We start from the raw sequence: 15,139 nt of genomic DNA, 5'->3' as shown, positions 1-15,139 counted from the left end.
AATGAGGAGACTAGCCTTGTTTTTTTTTGTTAAGAAGAATGAAGGACTATCTCTAAGCATGCAAAATTGTTACAGGGTTTTACAGACTAGATGTAGGAAGGATGTTTCCCCTGTCCCTACAACCGGGGACATTGGCTAAGAAGTTGTTGACCATTTAGGACTGAAGTGAGGAGGAATTTCTTCATCTGATGCAAACGAGTCTTTGGAATTCTCTATTCCAGAAGGCTGTGGAGATTTGTCATTTAAGTATAATCAATATAGATTGATACATTTTTGGATATTGAAGATAACAAAGGTATGAGAATACTTTGGAAAAATGTTGCTGAAGTACAAGATCTAGTTGTGATGGAGCAGGGGCTGAATAACCTACTGGTATTTTCTATATGACTAATCTTGCAGGATTGATAAGCATTTGGAAGTAACGATTAACCACTAACTGTGAGCAAAAACTTGTGGTGGGCAGATGTTGAAGTAACTTTCATTTCTTTCTGTGGTTATAAAATGATGAGAAGACTGGCAAATAAAAGGCTGTTTGGCTGTGTCAGACATGAGAGGTGATGTAGTGAACCTTTCAAGAATATGTCCAGTCAAAATTGAGACCCTCAACTGCCCTTCCTTTGTTATTTTTCTCTCCGACAGAAGTGGATGCTAGGAAGAAAGAAGAGTATTTTTGTAAAGCGAGTGCATTTATTTCTTCTGCTTCATTAAGAGCTGACCTAGACTTGGACTTAATCTGCAGTCCATCAACATTGTCTTTTTTTAAAATACTTCTGTCACTCGAGGAACTTTTGTTTCAAGAATGAGGGACATTGTCTTGAAAAAATATTGGGAATCTTGGATTTTGGGAAAAATGGCCTTTTAGCACTGGTTTCTGTCTTTAGAAGCTCATCTGCCGTGAGAAACGTTTCTTAATAAACTATTGAAAGGTAAGCATAGTAAACCGAGTAGGTTGCAGAAACTCTAAAGGTCAGCCATACGAGAGAAAATAATCAATTAGACAGATCTCCAAAATCTGTGGAGTTGTGAATGGAGATTTAGTTCTGTTTTGAGGGCTATAGCATGTCCTGGTTATGAATTAAAACCAGAAGTGTAGGAGATTGGGAAATAAAGATTGTTTGGTTGTGTCAGAAGTGAGAGACCATGTAATCAACTTATGTTTGTGACTGGAAAACGCTCTTCAATTGAGAGAGTAGTTGGTAAATGTTATTTTAGATTAGATGAGATTAGATTACTTACAATGTGGAAACAGGCCCTTAGGCCCAACAAGTCCACACCGACCCGTCGAAGCACAACCCACCCAGACCCATTCCCCATTTACCCCTGCCCCTAACGCTCCGGGCAATTTAGCATGGCCAATTCACCTAACTTGCACATTTTTGGACTGTGGGGGGAAAATGGAGCACCCGGAGGAAACCCACACAGACACAGGGAGAATGTGCAAACTCCACACAATCAGTCGCCTGAGGTGGGAATTGAACCTGGGTCTCTGGCACTGTGAGGCAGCAGTGCTGCCTGCTGTGCCACCATGCCACCCATATGTTTGTATGCTGGCTGGTGTTACTTAGTGTTGCTCTTATTAACTCTGAGGCCATGCTGTTTTATAATAAATCACAGGTTGCTACAACACACCAACCACTTTCCATCCAAGTCTGTTAACGATTTCCTGCACATGATCAACCGAGTCCAATTTCATGCTGTTTACTATTCTCCCATAATCTCTTAATAGTTTAGATTCCACCAGCTTTGCAGCTTTCTTTTGGCTACCTTACATGATTTCTTGCACAGTTTAACCTTCAATCTTCTGACATCTGTTTTCTAGATCTAAATCTTTCTTCCCTTTCAGGCAGTCTGCTCTTAGGTTTTGCTTGTAGCATGAGTTGAAATCCTATCTCTCATCTGTATGTTAACACTCCACAAAGTTTCATTTGTATTTCAGAATTCTGTTGACTCTACTTGTTACAATTTCAGAAATTTGAATCCTTCCCCCATACTTACCATACCTCTAGTTAAACGTTTACTTTTTAATTGGCTGTTCTTGTGATGGATCTGTTAGGAATGCTTCATACATAACCCAGTCCTCAAATTCTTGAGTCCCTTTTGCAGGGATTTCCTGAATCCCACTTTTTTCTTTTGTCATCAGTGAATTTGCTGCATTTTCTGGCTGATTCCTCCCTTTTACCAGGGTTCCTTTCCTTACCTCTCTGTCCTGGTACCTGCAAGGCAGCACTATTTGGGATTTCTTGCATATTGCAAAAATGACTGTGCTCCCTTGACAATTGTACCTATCAATATTACTTCACTCCCCTCCCTTCCTCTGATGCTTGTCCATATATAGGTTCTGAGCACTGATTGTATAGCTATGCCATGAGTGTTTCTTGTATTCTCTAATTGCATACAAATTCTGCAGGAATCTAAACTTCCCACCCATTCCATACTTGATGTATTTACAAACATACAAAATAGGAGAGAGTGGATCATTGGACTTGAGCCTGTTCCTGCAATCAGTAAGATCATGGCTGATCTTTTTGTGTTTTGAATTCCCTATGCACATTTACCTCTGCCCCTGATTTCCTGGCCAATAAGAATCTATCCATCTGTGTCTTAAAGATATTCGATTACTGTCTCTACTACCTATTGCAGATCAATTATGCATGTAAAAATAGGGAAGTCCTTGTTCGAGAATGAAAGCTAAAATGGTAGAATGAGGTGATTTTTCCACAATTTCTTGTCAATGAGATCACATTTCTTTCAACTGCAGCATAATGGAAGACCCTTGATCTGGTAGCAGATCAGTTAGACGTGGGTTTCAATTGACTTAACGATTTGACTCTGAGTTTGAAGGGATCAAAGACAATGGACCGAATCTTATGTTTTTTTTTAACAAAGTCCACGTTGCATCATTATGGAAAGTAACTGTGGCTGTTCCTCTCTCAGTAGCTTCCAGCCTCCACCTGAATGTGCCAGTGAGCAACCCCACCCCCCAACACCACCAAAACATTCACATTCCCTACCTTGTAGCCTGGCCTGTAAACCCCATAGGCTCCACACTTCCCAAATCTCCACCAAACCTATCTACCTGTGCATCTCCTTGTGTTTTCAATCCATTGCCTGACATAAATGAATGACCAGCCCACAATTGGTCACTTATTAGCCATGGCCTACTTCCTTGATTAGGGACATGAACAGACAGTCCTAGTCAGACCCAGACTGTACCTATACATCTTCGAGTGCATCAGCACTCCCACCCAATCACTACTCCATTCCTAACCAATTACCAGATTGACTGCCACATTACCAACAGACTGATGGTGACTCTGTCTTTTGTGACTGTGTGCTAATTGATAAGGCATGGCAATGATTCTGTGGTCATGCACGAAGGTGCTAGGTGAGTGAGCATGAGAGAGCAAGCAGACAGCCCAGTCTGTGAACTGGGATGCCTATGCCTGTGTGTACAATGTCCCCACTGCAGCCTTGCAATGCTAATTTATGGCTCACTCTGCAATGCAAGTTTGCACTTTCAGAGCACACTGCCACTTCACTGAAGAAGTGCCAAGATGAGCGTGGGGCTGACAGACGCTGAATGTCGGTGCTTGTGTATGAGGTGTGCGTGTGACTTGTGTTCTGGGCAGTATTTTAGTTGTAGCTCACCTGGAGCATGCACTGATCTGAATCCATCAGGGGCACAGTCCTGTTTTCTTGGTGAGGTTTCCCAACATTAAGCTTGTTTGATAAGGTGGGAGCCTGGATATTAATGAAATAGGTTGTACCATTAATAAGCTGTATATCAAGTTGTAATCTCCGTTAATTACCATCTCACCGCTACTTAGAGAATCTCGCTATGCTGCTTGTGAAAAGCATAAAAGATGGTGTGAGTTGCTTTTGATGTTGATATGGGTCTCACTATACTTGTCAGCTGATTCTGTGTCTCAGCTCACCATAGTTCATGTCACTTAGATTCCCAACAAATTCTGCGTAGTGATTTCTGGAGCTTTCTCTGATCCCAGGAAATAATGGTGGCGTACTTGGGAGGGGGGAGGAAAGGGGATGGGAAGCGTGCGTCTTTGTGGGGGAGGAAGGAGGATTGGGGGGGTGGCGTGGGTGTGGGATGTTCATTGAAGGGTTGTGTGGACTTGATGGGCTGAATGGCCTGCTTCCACACTGTAGGGATTTTCACTCTTGCCTGTGAATAAACCAGCCCAGATTGCAGCAGCACAGACAGAAAAGGGATAGTATAAAGCTTGGCTTTGGTAAGCAAGACTGAATGAGGCGGCCCTTCAAGGCCATCTGTGGTCTAAGCTGAAGGGTAAGTGCCTTCCACCACCCAGGCTGCAGCCACTGGAGAAACATTGTATAGCAATGCCAAGAGAGGCAAAGGGACACGAGGCCTGGCATGAAGGGAATGTACATGGGATTGGCTTTTTAAACTCATAGTCACACTTATTAATCGAGATTGGAATATGCTTTTTATTTTCTTTCCAACAATGTCTTTTTAAAACAAAAGTTGACAAGTAATCAGGGAAAAGAAGTGTGCAGAAGTGTGATTCAGGATAATATAAGGATAATCACTCATTAATACTTCTCAGCAGGGGACGAGCTGAGAATAGTTCATAGGTCAACGCACCATCGAGGGTTGAAGGGCCTGTTCTGCGCTGTATTGTTCTATGTTCTATATGTTCTATGAAAAGAGCTGTAAACATTTTAGCCAGTCTTGCTTCCTGTTGTTCCTCCTGATTGTACAGCTGTCTCTCAGCTTCTTGCACGATAGTTGTGGTCAGGGCTCTTTTTCTCATAGTGATCAGGTTGTACAAAATGCAATGTACCATTCTAAATCTGATAAAGGAACGGCGCTCTGAAAGCTGGTGTGCTTTCAATTAAACCTGTTGGACTATAACCTGGTGTTGTGTGATATTTAACTTTGTACACCCCTATCCAACACCGACATCTCCAAATCATTCTAAATCTTGATACTACCTGTTTAACAGAATATACAGAGGGCTTATTCAGAAAGGCCTAGGCAATGAGCTATTGCTTAAGGATGGCAGTTGTGAGCTGTTCATGGTAGCAACTTGGCTCTCACTTCAGGTCTGCTACACATACTATGTGAATTGAAGGTGCAAGCTTGAGTGTCTAAGCTTTATCAGCCATTAGCTACCCTTTGACTTGCTGTAATTTGTTAACTAACTGATAGAGGATTGCAGCAGAATGAATGAATCCTAGTTGTCTGTAGATTGAGGAATTAGAATCCCTTTGGTCCACTAAAATGACCAGGAGGCCCCAGCAAGCCAATGTGTGTGATCACTCGCACCTTGCATTGAGAAATCTGCCCAAGTCCTCATGCTAAATTTGGAAACCATAAATGGGGTGGAGCTTACTCTTCAATGTGGGGAAACCGTGATCTCCGTGTGGTGCAAAACGTGATTACTCTCCAGCAGCACCCTGAAAGGAGCCGGATGCATTAAAATTGAGCTGCAGTCACCTTGACAACCACAAGTATTGCTATCCTAACTCTACTTTGAGATTGTGGGTGCAACAATTTGTAAATTTAAGTCATCACACCTATAGTGAAGCAAGACGGTTTTGAGTCTATTTCCTCATTAAAGGCAAGTTAAGAGAATTCCTTTTTAAAGACCCTGGGGAGATAATTACCTACTGCTGAGAACTACCGCTCTTGAGTGTTGGCTTTGTTCATGGATCAGTTCAATTACAAGAGGAAGAGCTGTCCTGCATTTTTGGATGCACTTTGTTTCAATAGAACTTTTTAAGGAACAAAACCTACTTCGGCACCAGCCAGACCATGTCCTGTAAAATATTGAAACTTCAGTTAGGTGTCACAAAGCTCCAAACATGTACGTCAGCAACCAGAATAAGTAATCCATCAACTCATTATGAATAGTTGTAACATTGCTGGTCAGCAGATGCTCCTTTGTGCTACTGAATATTATTCCGTCATACAAAGTAAAGACAGGATTTAAACTGGAGCTTGTAAATTGCAGTGCTGGCATTAGATCAGGGTGGCTTCACATGCTTCTAGCAGTATGTTTGTGGGTATTCCTTAATCAATTAGGTTCTGGCACATTTGAAGCTGCATTGCATTTTTTAAACATAAAATGCAAGAGAGTCCAAGTTTTCCTACATAATCTTCCAGCCATCTGCTTGACCTTGAGGATCTAACCTTTATCAGCCATTAGCTGTAATGTGGTAACTAACTGACAGAAGATTGTAACAGAATGAAGGGATCCTAGTTGCCTGTTTAATTCATTTGGCTTCTTTTAGGCTGCTGTTGGAGAGTAACCACATTTTGCTGTACATGGAGATCACTGTTGCTCCACATTGAAGAGGAAGCTCCATCCCATTTTTGGTTCCTAATGCCAAAGGTACTTGACCTCGTTCAAGTCTCTCACACGGACTGTATTTTCCTTGGTGGTCTTAATTAGCTTCTCAGTTAGCTGGATCAACCTATCCACATTTTGCATGAAAGAAGTACAGGGGAAGGGAGTGTGGATGTTGCAGGCAAGGCCAGCATCTGTAAACCATCCCCAAATGCCTTTGAACAAGTAGATTGATAAATTAAATCGCGTTTAATTCAATGCAAGAGCCCGAACAGGAAGCCAGATGAACTCGGGGCATGGTTAGGAACATGGTGTTGGAATATCATAACAATTCCAGAAACACTGCTCAAGGATGGACAGGACTGGCAGCTTAATGTTTTTGGATACAAATGCAATAAAGTGGAGGAGGGGGCGGAGGGCGGCAAGAGAGGAGGGGGAGTACCGTTTTTGATAAGGAGTAGCATTACTTCTTTTCTTGGGGAGGATATTCCTGGGAATATATCCAGGGAAGTTATTTGGATGGAACTGTGAAATATGAAAGGAATGATAACCTTATTGAGATTGTATTATAGACCCCCTAATAGTTAACGGGAAATTGAGAAACAAATTTGTAAGGAGATTTCAGTTAATTGTAAGAATAATAGGGTGGTTGTGGTGGGGGATTTAACTTTCCAAACATATAGACTGGAACTGCCACAGTGTTAAGGGTTTAGCTGGAGAGGGATTTGTGTGTACAAGACAATTTTCTGATTAGTATGTGGATGTACCTACTAGAGAAGGAGCCAAACCTGACTGACCCTTGGGAAGTAAGGCAGGGCAGGTGACTGAGGTGTCAGTGGGGCAGCACTTTGGGGCCAGTGACCATAATTCTATTCGTTTTAAAATAATGATGGAAAAGGATAGACCAGATCTAAAAGTTGAAGTTCTAGATTGTAGGAAAACCAATTTTGACGGTATTAGACAAGAACTTTCAAAAGCTGATTGGGGCAGATGTTCGCAGGTAAAGGGATGGCTGGAAAATGGGAGCCTTCAGAAATGAGATAACAAGAATCCAGAGAAAGTATATTCCTGTCAGGGTAAAAAGGAAGTCTGGTAGGTGTAGGGAATGCTGGATGACCAGAGAAATTGAGGTTTTGGTTAAGAAAAAGAAGGAAATATATGTCAGGTATAGACAGGATAGATCGAGTGAATCCTTAGAGTACAAAGGCAGTAGGAGTATACTTGAGGGAAATCAGGTGTGCAAAAAGGGAACATAGCTTTGGCAAATAGGGTTAAGGAGAATCCAAAGGGTTGTTATAAATACATTAAGGACAAAAGGGTCACCAGGGAGAGAATAGGGCCCCTCAAAGGTCAGCAAGGCAGCCTTTCCGTGGAGGAGATACGAAACGAGTATTTTTCATCAGTGTTTACAGTGGAATAGGACAGGGAAGAGATAGAATGTGGAAATATTGATGGTGACATCTTGAAAAATGTCCATATTACAGAGGAGGAAATGCTGGATGTCTTGAAACAGATAAAGGTGGATAAATCCCCAGAACCTGATCAGGTATACCCTAGAACTCTGTGGGAAGCTAGGGAAGTGATTGCTGGGCCCTTTGCTGAGATATTTGTATCATCAACTGTCACTGGTGAGGTGCTGAAAAACTGGAGGTTGGGTAACGTGGTGCCCCTATTTAAGAAAGGTGGTAAGGAAAAGCCAGGGAACTATAGTCTGACATTGGTGGTGGGAAAATTGTTGGAGGGAATCCTGAGGGACAGGATGTACAAGTATTTGGAAAGGAAAGGACTGATTTGGGATAGTCAGAGTGGCTTTGTGCGTGGGAAATCATGTCTCACGAACTTGATTGAGTTTTTTTGAAGAAGAAATAGAAGATTGAGGGCAGAGCAGTGGACGTGATCTATATGGACTTCAGTAAGGCGTTTGACAAAGTTCTCCATGGGACACTGGTTAACAAGGTTAGATCTCGTGGAATACAAGACCTAGCCATTTGGATACAGAACTGGCTCGAAGGTAGAAGACAGAGAATGGTGGTGGAGGGTTGCTTTTCAGAGTAGAGGCCTGTGACCAGTGGAGTGCCACAAGGATCAGTGTTGGGTCCACTAATCATCATTTACATAAATGATTTGGATGTGAACATAAGAGTTGTGGTTAGTAGGTTTGCAGATGACACCAAAGTTGGAGGTGTAGTGGACAGCAAAGAGGGTTACCTCAGAGTACAATGAGATCTTGATCAGATGGGCCAATGGGCTAAGGAATGGCAGATGGAGTTAAATTTGGATAAATGTGAGCTGCTGCACTTTGGAAAGACAAATCTTAGCAGAACTTGTACACTTAGTGGTAAGGCATTAGGGAGCGTTTCTGAACAAAGAGACGTTGGAGTGCAGGTTCATAGTTTCTTGAAAGTGGCATTGCAGGTAGATAGGATAGTGAAGAAGGCGATTGGTATGCTTTCCTTTGATCAGGGTATTGAGTATAGGAGCTGGGAGATCATGTTGCGGCTGTACAGGACATTGGTTAGGCCACCTTTGGAATATTGCGTGCAATTCTGGTCTCCTTCCTATCGGAAAGAGGCTGTGAAACTTGAAAGAGTTCAGAAAAGATTTACATGGATGTTGCCAAGGTTTGAGTTAAAGGGAGAGGTTGAATAGGCTGGGACTGTTTTCCCTGGAGCGTCGGAGGCTGAGGGGTGACTTTATCAAGGTTTATAAGATAATGAGGGGCATGAAGAGGATAAATGGACAAAGTCTTTTCCCTGGAGTGGAGGAGCCAGAACCAGAGGGCATAGGTTTAGGGTGAGAGGGGAAAGGTATAACAGAGACCTAAGGGGCAATGTTTCACGCAGAAGGTGGTATGTATTGAGCTGCCAGAGGATGTGGAGGAGGCTGGTGTAACTATAGCATTTAAAAGGCATCTGGATGAGTATATGAATAGAAAAGTCTTAGAGGCATGTGGGCCAAGTGCTGGCAAATGGGACTAGTGTGTGGTGGCACAGTGGTTAGCACTGCTGCCTCACAACACCAGAGACCCGGGTTCAATTCCAGCCTCAGGCGACTGTGTGGAGTTTGCACATTCTCCCCGTGTCTGCTTGGGTTTCCTCTGGGCGCTCTGGTTTCCTCCCATAGTCCAAAAATGTGCAGGTTAGGTGAATTGGCCTTGCTAAATTGCCCATCATGTTAGGTGAAGGGGTAAATGTACGGAATGTGTCTAGGTGGGTTACGCTTCGGTGGGTCAGTGTGGACTTGGGCCGAAGGGCCTGTTTCCACACTGTAAGTAATCTAAGTAATAGTTTAGAATAACTGTTCAGCATGGAGAAGTTGGACCAAAGGGTCTGTTTCTGTGCTGTACAACTCTGTGACTCTATAAAGGACAAGAGGTTTAGATGGGATTTGAGGAAGAATTTTTTCCACCTAGAGAATGTTGGAAGTCATGACGTGGAAAAGGTGTTAGCGGTGGGAACTGTCAGAACATTTCAGTAGTATTTAGATGATAACCTAAAGTGCCACAGCAAACAAGGCTATGGGTCAAGTGCTGGAAAATGAGATCAGAATGTATAGGTGGTTGGTTATCTGGCTCAGGCGTGATGGACTGAAAGGCCCCTTTCTTACTATGCTGTAAAACTGACCATATAAATGCTGAAAGCACCAGGAATTTAGCACCACCCCCACCCCCACCCCCAAAAGACACCAGTGATTTAACTTGATGCTCGCTTACAATCTTTAAAATACTGGGCATACTTCACATGCATTTAAACAGGTTAAAATACTGTATTTGAATGCCTGGTTTAAGTAGTTCTAATTGTTTTAAGTTCCAAAGGCTATTTTAAGCTGAAAGACGCGTTTACTTTTCTCTTTAACTCATCTTTACAGTTGGCAGTTATATGATAATCGATCGTAACGTTTTGAAAAGTTAACTGCCGGTGAAACTGGCACAAGTCGCTTAGCGGCAGGAAGCATTGGCAAAGGTAGGAAAGGGGTATTGATTCGCAAGTGCCAAATGCATTTAATTTTATTTTGCTCTACCTGCTGCTGTCTGAATGTTCGTTTGCTGGTGCTCTGCTAGTTCGATTAGTTGCTGTGCCAACTCGTCCAATTAATATGTTTGATACCTATTGCCCTTGATGTGCTGGATGTGTCACAAGTTCCTTAATTTACTATTTGATTTTGTAGTTAACTGGTTGCTGTGCCTGCTGCTTGTTGACTTGTGTTTTGCAGTGCTCTGTGGTCATTGTAACTTCATTAATTTCAGACCTGCCTACTTTGTCCATTTAGTCAGTGGGCTGGAGCAGCACAAGTATTGTTCACTCACTGCTGTCTACTTAGTAGCTGTCTGGCAGTGCTAATTGGCTTGTTTTAGTTGTCAATTTATAATGGAATTTGTGTAAATTGCTTTGCTTACTGTGCTTCTGGTTCTTTGCTCAGATTTGAATATTGACAGAAAATGGAAGAATCTAGTTCTAATTTTCAGTTCTCCTGTTTTTTTAGTAAGCTGTTCTGTTGGAGTGATCTGACGGCATGTTTTTGGGAAGATTGAGATGAAACTTTCCTACTTTGACACCAACAGAAATACATGGAAAAAGGAAAATAATGCGTACAAATCCTATACAAATTTAACGTACATTAATTTGACCTTTACATTGCAGGATTTTTCTGACTTGTAACTAGCAATGTACTACTTACCAATTTAAGCAGTTCAACTTTCTTAAATATCCTGAAAACAACTTTTGGAGTTCCTGCAACAAGTAACTCGTGCTTTGTTTAATGTATGCATTCAGTATTCCATTTGGGAGTATTTTTTAGTCATAAGCATAACTGGGTGGCCATCTTTGAATCATCTAGAATATATATCATAAACCAGCCATTTGGCCCAATTGTCCATGCCAGTGTTTCCACTCCATTTTGTTATTGTAATCTTCCATTGTCTTCTCCCTCCTACATTTGTCTAGTTTCCCTTTGAATGTATCTGTACTATTCACTTCAACCATTCCCTCTGGTAGCAAATTCCACATTCTCACCACTTCAGAGTGAAAGAAATTGCTTCTGAATTCTCAATTCGCTTCTCAATGACTAGTTTATATTGATGACCTGGAGTATTGATCTTCTCCAAGAGGAAGCATTTTCTCTGCATCAACTCTATCAATACCTTTTTAGTAATCTTGAATACCTCTATTGAGTAACTCTTCAAACCTGATGTTGCAAGAGAAAAGGGGCCCAGTTTGTTTACTCCTTTCCTGATAGATATGCCCTTTCATTTTGTCATTATACTCGGAAATCTTTTCAGCACCCTCTCTAGTGCTGTTTGTAATAGAACTGTAACCAAGGCTCGATACAGATTGCGCATGACGACTAGCTTGTTTTTCAATCCAGTGCTAGAATTAAAGCCTGTTACCAGACATTTTCTAATAAGATCTTGCTAACCAATGAAGCAAGATTGATTGTATTTGTTCTTTGAGATCCCTTCGTTCCCCACCCCCATATTCTAGTCTTAAAAAAGTGTACTGTGTATTAATTTGACTTTCATTCACCAACTACTAATAAAATTGGAGTCGACAAAGTCTTCCTGCAGTTTGTTGCAGTGTTAATCTTGACTTTGAACTGAAGTTAGGGTCTCCACAAATTTAGAAATTATTTTTATTCCAAAATCCAAATCGCTTTTGTAAATTGTGAATAGCAGTGATCCCAGCACTTATCCCTGTGGAATACCACTTTTCATCTACTGCGTCTCTGAATGACTACCCTTACAACCAATGTTTGCTTTCAGTCTTGAAGCCAGTACGCAATCCATCCTGCCAAGTGCTCTGACTCCACATTTGACCTCCCTTCATTAGTCTGTTATGGGCAACTGATTGAAAGTCTTTTGAAAATCCAGATAAGTTACATCTATTGCATCACCGTTGTCTGTCCTCTGGTCGAAGGAAATGATAACAAGAAAGACTTTTTCTATTACTACTTCGAAAAATTCTGATCAGAATTGTTTTTCCCTTGTGAAATCATGATAGGTATTCTTTATTATACTTTTCATCTTTTCCATTCCTCATTTAATAGGGACTCCAATATTCGTCTAACCATTGACAAACTGACAAATCTGTAGATACTGCTCATGTTCTTCACCTGATTTTAAATATAAATATACTCCTGTATTTACATTAGCTATCCCCCAGTGCCATGACCCTGTATCTTTTTCTAATGAATTATTAAATATACAGTAATACCTCTGCTATATGTGCTCTACATGATTTTAAAATGTGTAGAATGCAATCCATCTGGGCCAGGGCTTTATTCTATTTGTGTTTTGGTTCTCTGTAAATCATGTAAGAAACAAACAGGAAGAAGCATCAAATCACATTTAATGTTACTTTAGGCTAGAGCAGGGTCCTATCTGCAAGTATTTTTTAAAAGAAAAAAATCTGTCTTGTGCCAGGATTAGAGGGGCAACCCTGACCCTTTTATTCTAAAAATAAATCATTATGGTAAGAGTCTCATTTGTATATCTCCACTTAATGAACAATATCACATGCAAAAATGAGCACATCAACTTGAGCTGAAAATATCACTAGAATTCCACTAAAGTCGGTGAAACTTTTCTATATAATGTGTACTACATGAGAGTAAAAGGCACATCTTCAAAACCACAGTAAGCAGCACAGAGATCTGCTGAAATGTATAGGTAGTCCCCAGGTTGCAAATGGGTTCCTTTTTTGGAGTTAGTTTACAAGACTAACAGTGGAAAGCAGCTGCTCATAAGTGCTGGAAATGTTTGTATATTGGGTCTTTAAATTTTAAAACCCTATTTGTGATTGTGTTCATCACTACAAGCATTTGTTAATCAGGGATCCTCTGTAGATGTATATTTCCTGAAATAGAGTGCTGGAGAAACTCTGGCAGGATCAGTGGAGAAAGACAAAGTTAACAGTCCAATATCCGACTTGAAACATTTAGTTCAGTTTCTGTTTCTACAGATATTGCCCAACTTGCTGAGTTTCTCTAGCACTTTGTTTTTATTTCAGATCTCCAACATCTGTAGTACTTAGCTTTTGTTTAATTGTATCTTTTCTGTTAAACATCGTAATGGTTTTGAACAGCATTCTTGACAATTAGTGGATATTCTTTAACAATATAAAGTAATAAATGAATCTAAGCTAAATGGAGGAGTATAAAAGTAGACCGAAATAATTTTCTTCTTAGTTGGATTATTCCAGAATGTCGCGTTATGTATGTCTGCTACCTGCCTACTAACCCAGTGTCCTACCAGTGTGCTAAGTACTGAATTAAACCGGAAGGATCAATGTTCAAACATATTATGATTCTCCATGGAAGGTGGTGGGATTTGAACTGGCCCAGTAGTAGAAACCACCACTGTGCTAGGAGACCACTCTTTTACCTGTGTTGTAGCAATATAATTAATAAATCATAAACACTAATGTCTGCTTCAGGTACTTGAATGGATAAGGCTGTTAAGCCCCACTGCCTTAAGTGCTACTGTACCATGTTCTTTCCAGCTTTTTCCACAATATGGTGCTAAAGAAGACCATACAAATTAATCTGTCAGCGTTTATTTCCACCTTCTTATCCCTGTTATTTCAGTAAAATCTCTTTCCTACCTTCTGTATCCTCTTGACATTTTTCCCTAAGTGAAGAGGCCCAGACTTACTAATGGATAGAGTCATAGAGATGTACAGCACGGAAACAGATCCTTCAGTCCATTTTTGTCCATGCCGACCAGATATCCTAACACAATCTAGTCCCACCTGCCAGCACTTGGCCCATATCCCTCCAAACCCTTCCTATTCATATACTATCCAGATGCCTTTTAAATGTTGCAATTGTACCAGCCTCCACCACTTCCTCTGGCAGCTCATTCCATACCCGTACCACCCTCTGCGTGAAAAAGTTGCCCCTTAGGTCTCTTTTATATCTTTCTCCTCCTCTCACCCTAAACCTATGTCCTCTGGTTCTAAACACCTCCACCCCAGGGAAAAACCTTTGTCTATTTATCCTCTCCCTGCCCCTCATGATTTTATAAACCTCTATAAGGTCACCCCTCAGCCTCCGATGCTCCAGGGAAAGCAGTCCTAACCTATTCAATCTCTCCTGATAGCTCAAATCCTCCAACTCTGGTAGCATCTTTGTAAGTCTTTTCTGAACCCTTTCAGGTTTCACAACATCTTTCCAATAGAAAGGAGACCAGGATTGCGCGCAATATTCCAACTGTGGCCTAACAAATGTCCTGTAGCCGCAACATGACCTCCCAACTCCTGTACTCAATACTGTGACCAATAAAGGAAAGCATACCAAACGCCACCTTCACTATCCTATCTACCTGCGACTCCACTTTCAAGGAGCTATGAACCTGCACTCCAAGGTCTCTTTGTTCAGCAACACTCCCTCGGACCTTACCATTAAGTGTATAAGTCCTGTTAACGTTGTTTTCCCAAAATGCAGCATCTCACATTTATCTAAATTAAACTCCATCTGCCACTTTGGCCCATCTGATCGAGATCCTGTTATTCTCTGAGGTAACCTCCTTCGCTGTCCACTACACTGACAATTTTGGTGTCATCTGCAAACTTAATAACTATACCTCTTGTGCTCGCATCCAAATAATTTATATAAATGATGAAAAGTAGTGGACCCAGTACCGATCCTTGTGGCACTCCACTGGTCACAGGCCCTCAGTCTCTCTTATGAAAATTTGAATGAACAGTATCTAAATTTTCCAGCTCCTCAACATTGGAAATCTTTGATTTGGTAGCAGAAATCCATTCTGGAAAGGTTACTGTAAAGCTAAGAAATTGTATATTTTCAATCGATTC

The sequence above is a fragment of the Hemiscyllium ocellatum genome, chromosome 4 (assembly GCF_020745735.1).
Source record: "Hemiscyllium ocellatum isolate sHemOce1 chromosome 4, sHemOce1.pat.X.cur, whole genome shotgun sequence".
Classification (NCBI taxonomy): domain Eukaryota; kingdom Metazoa; phylum Chordata; class Chondrichthyes; order Orectolobiformes; family Hemiscylliidae; genus Hemiscyllium; species Hemiscyllium ocellatum.
This window is presented reverse-complemented; position numbering follows the sequence as displayed.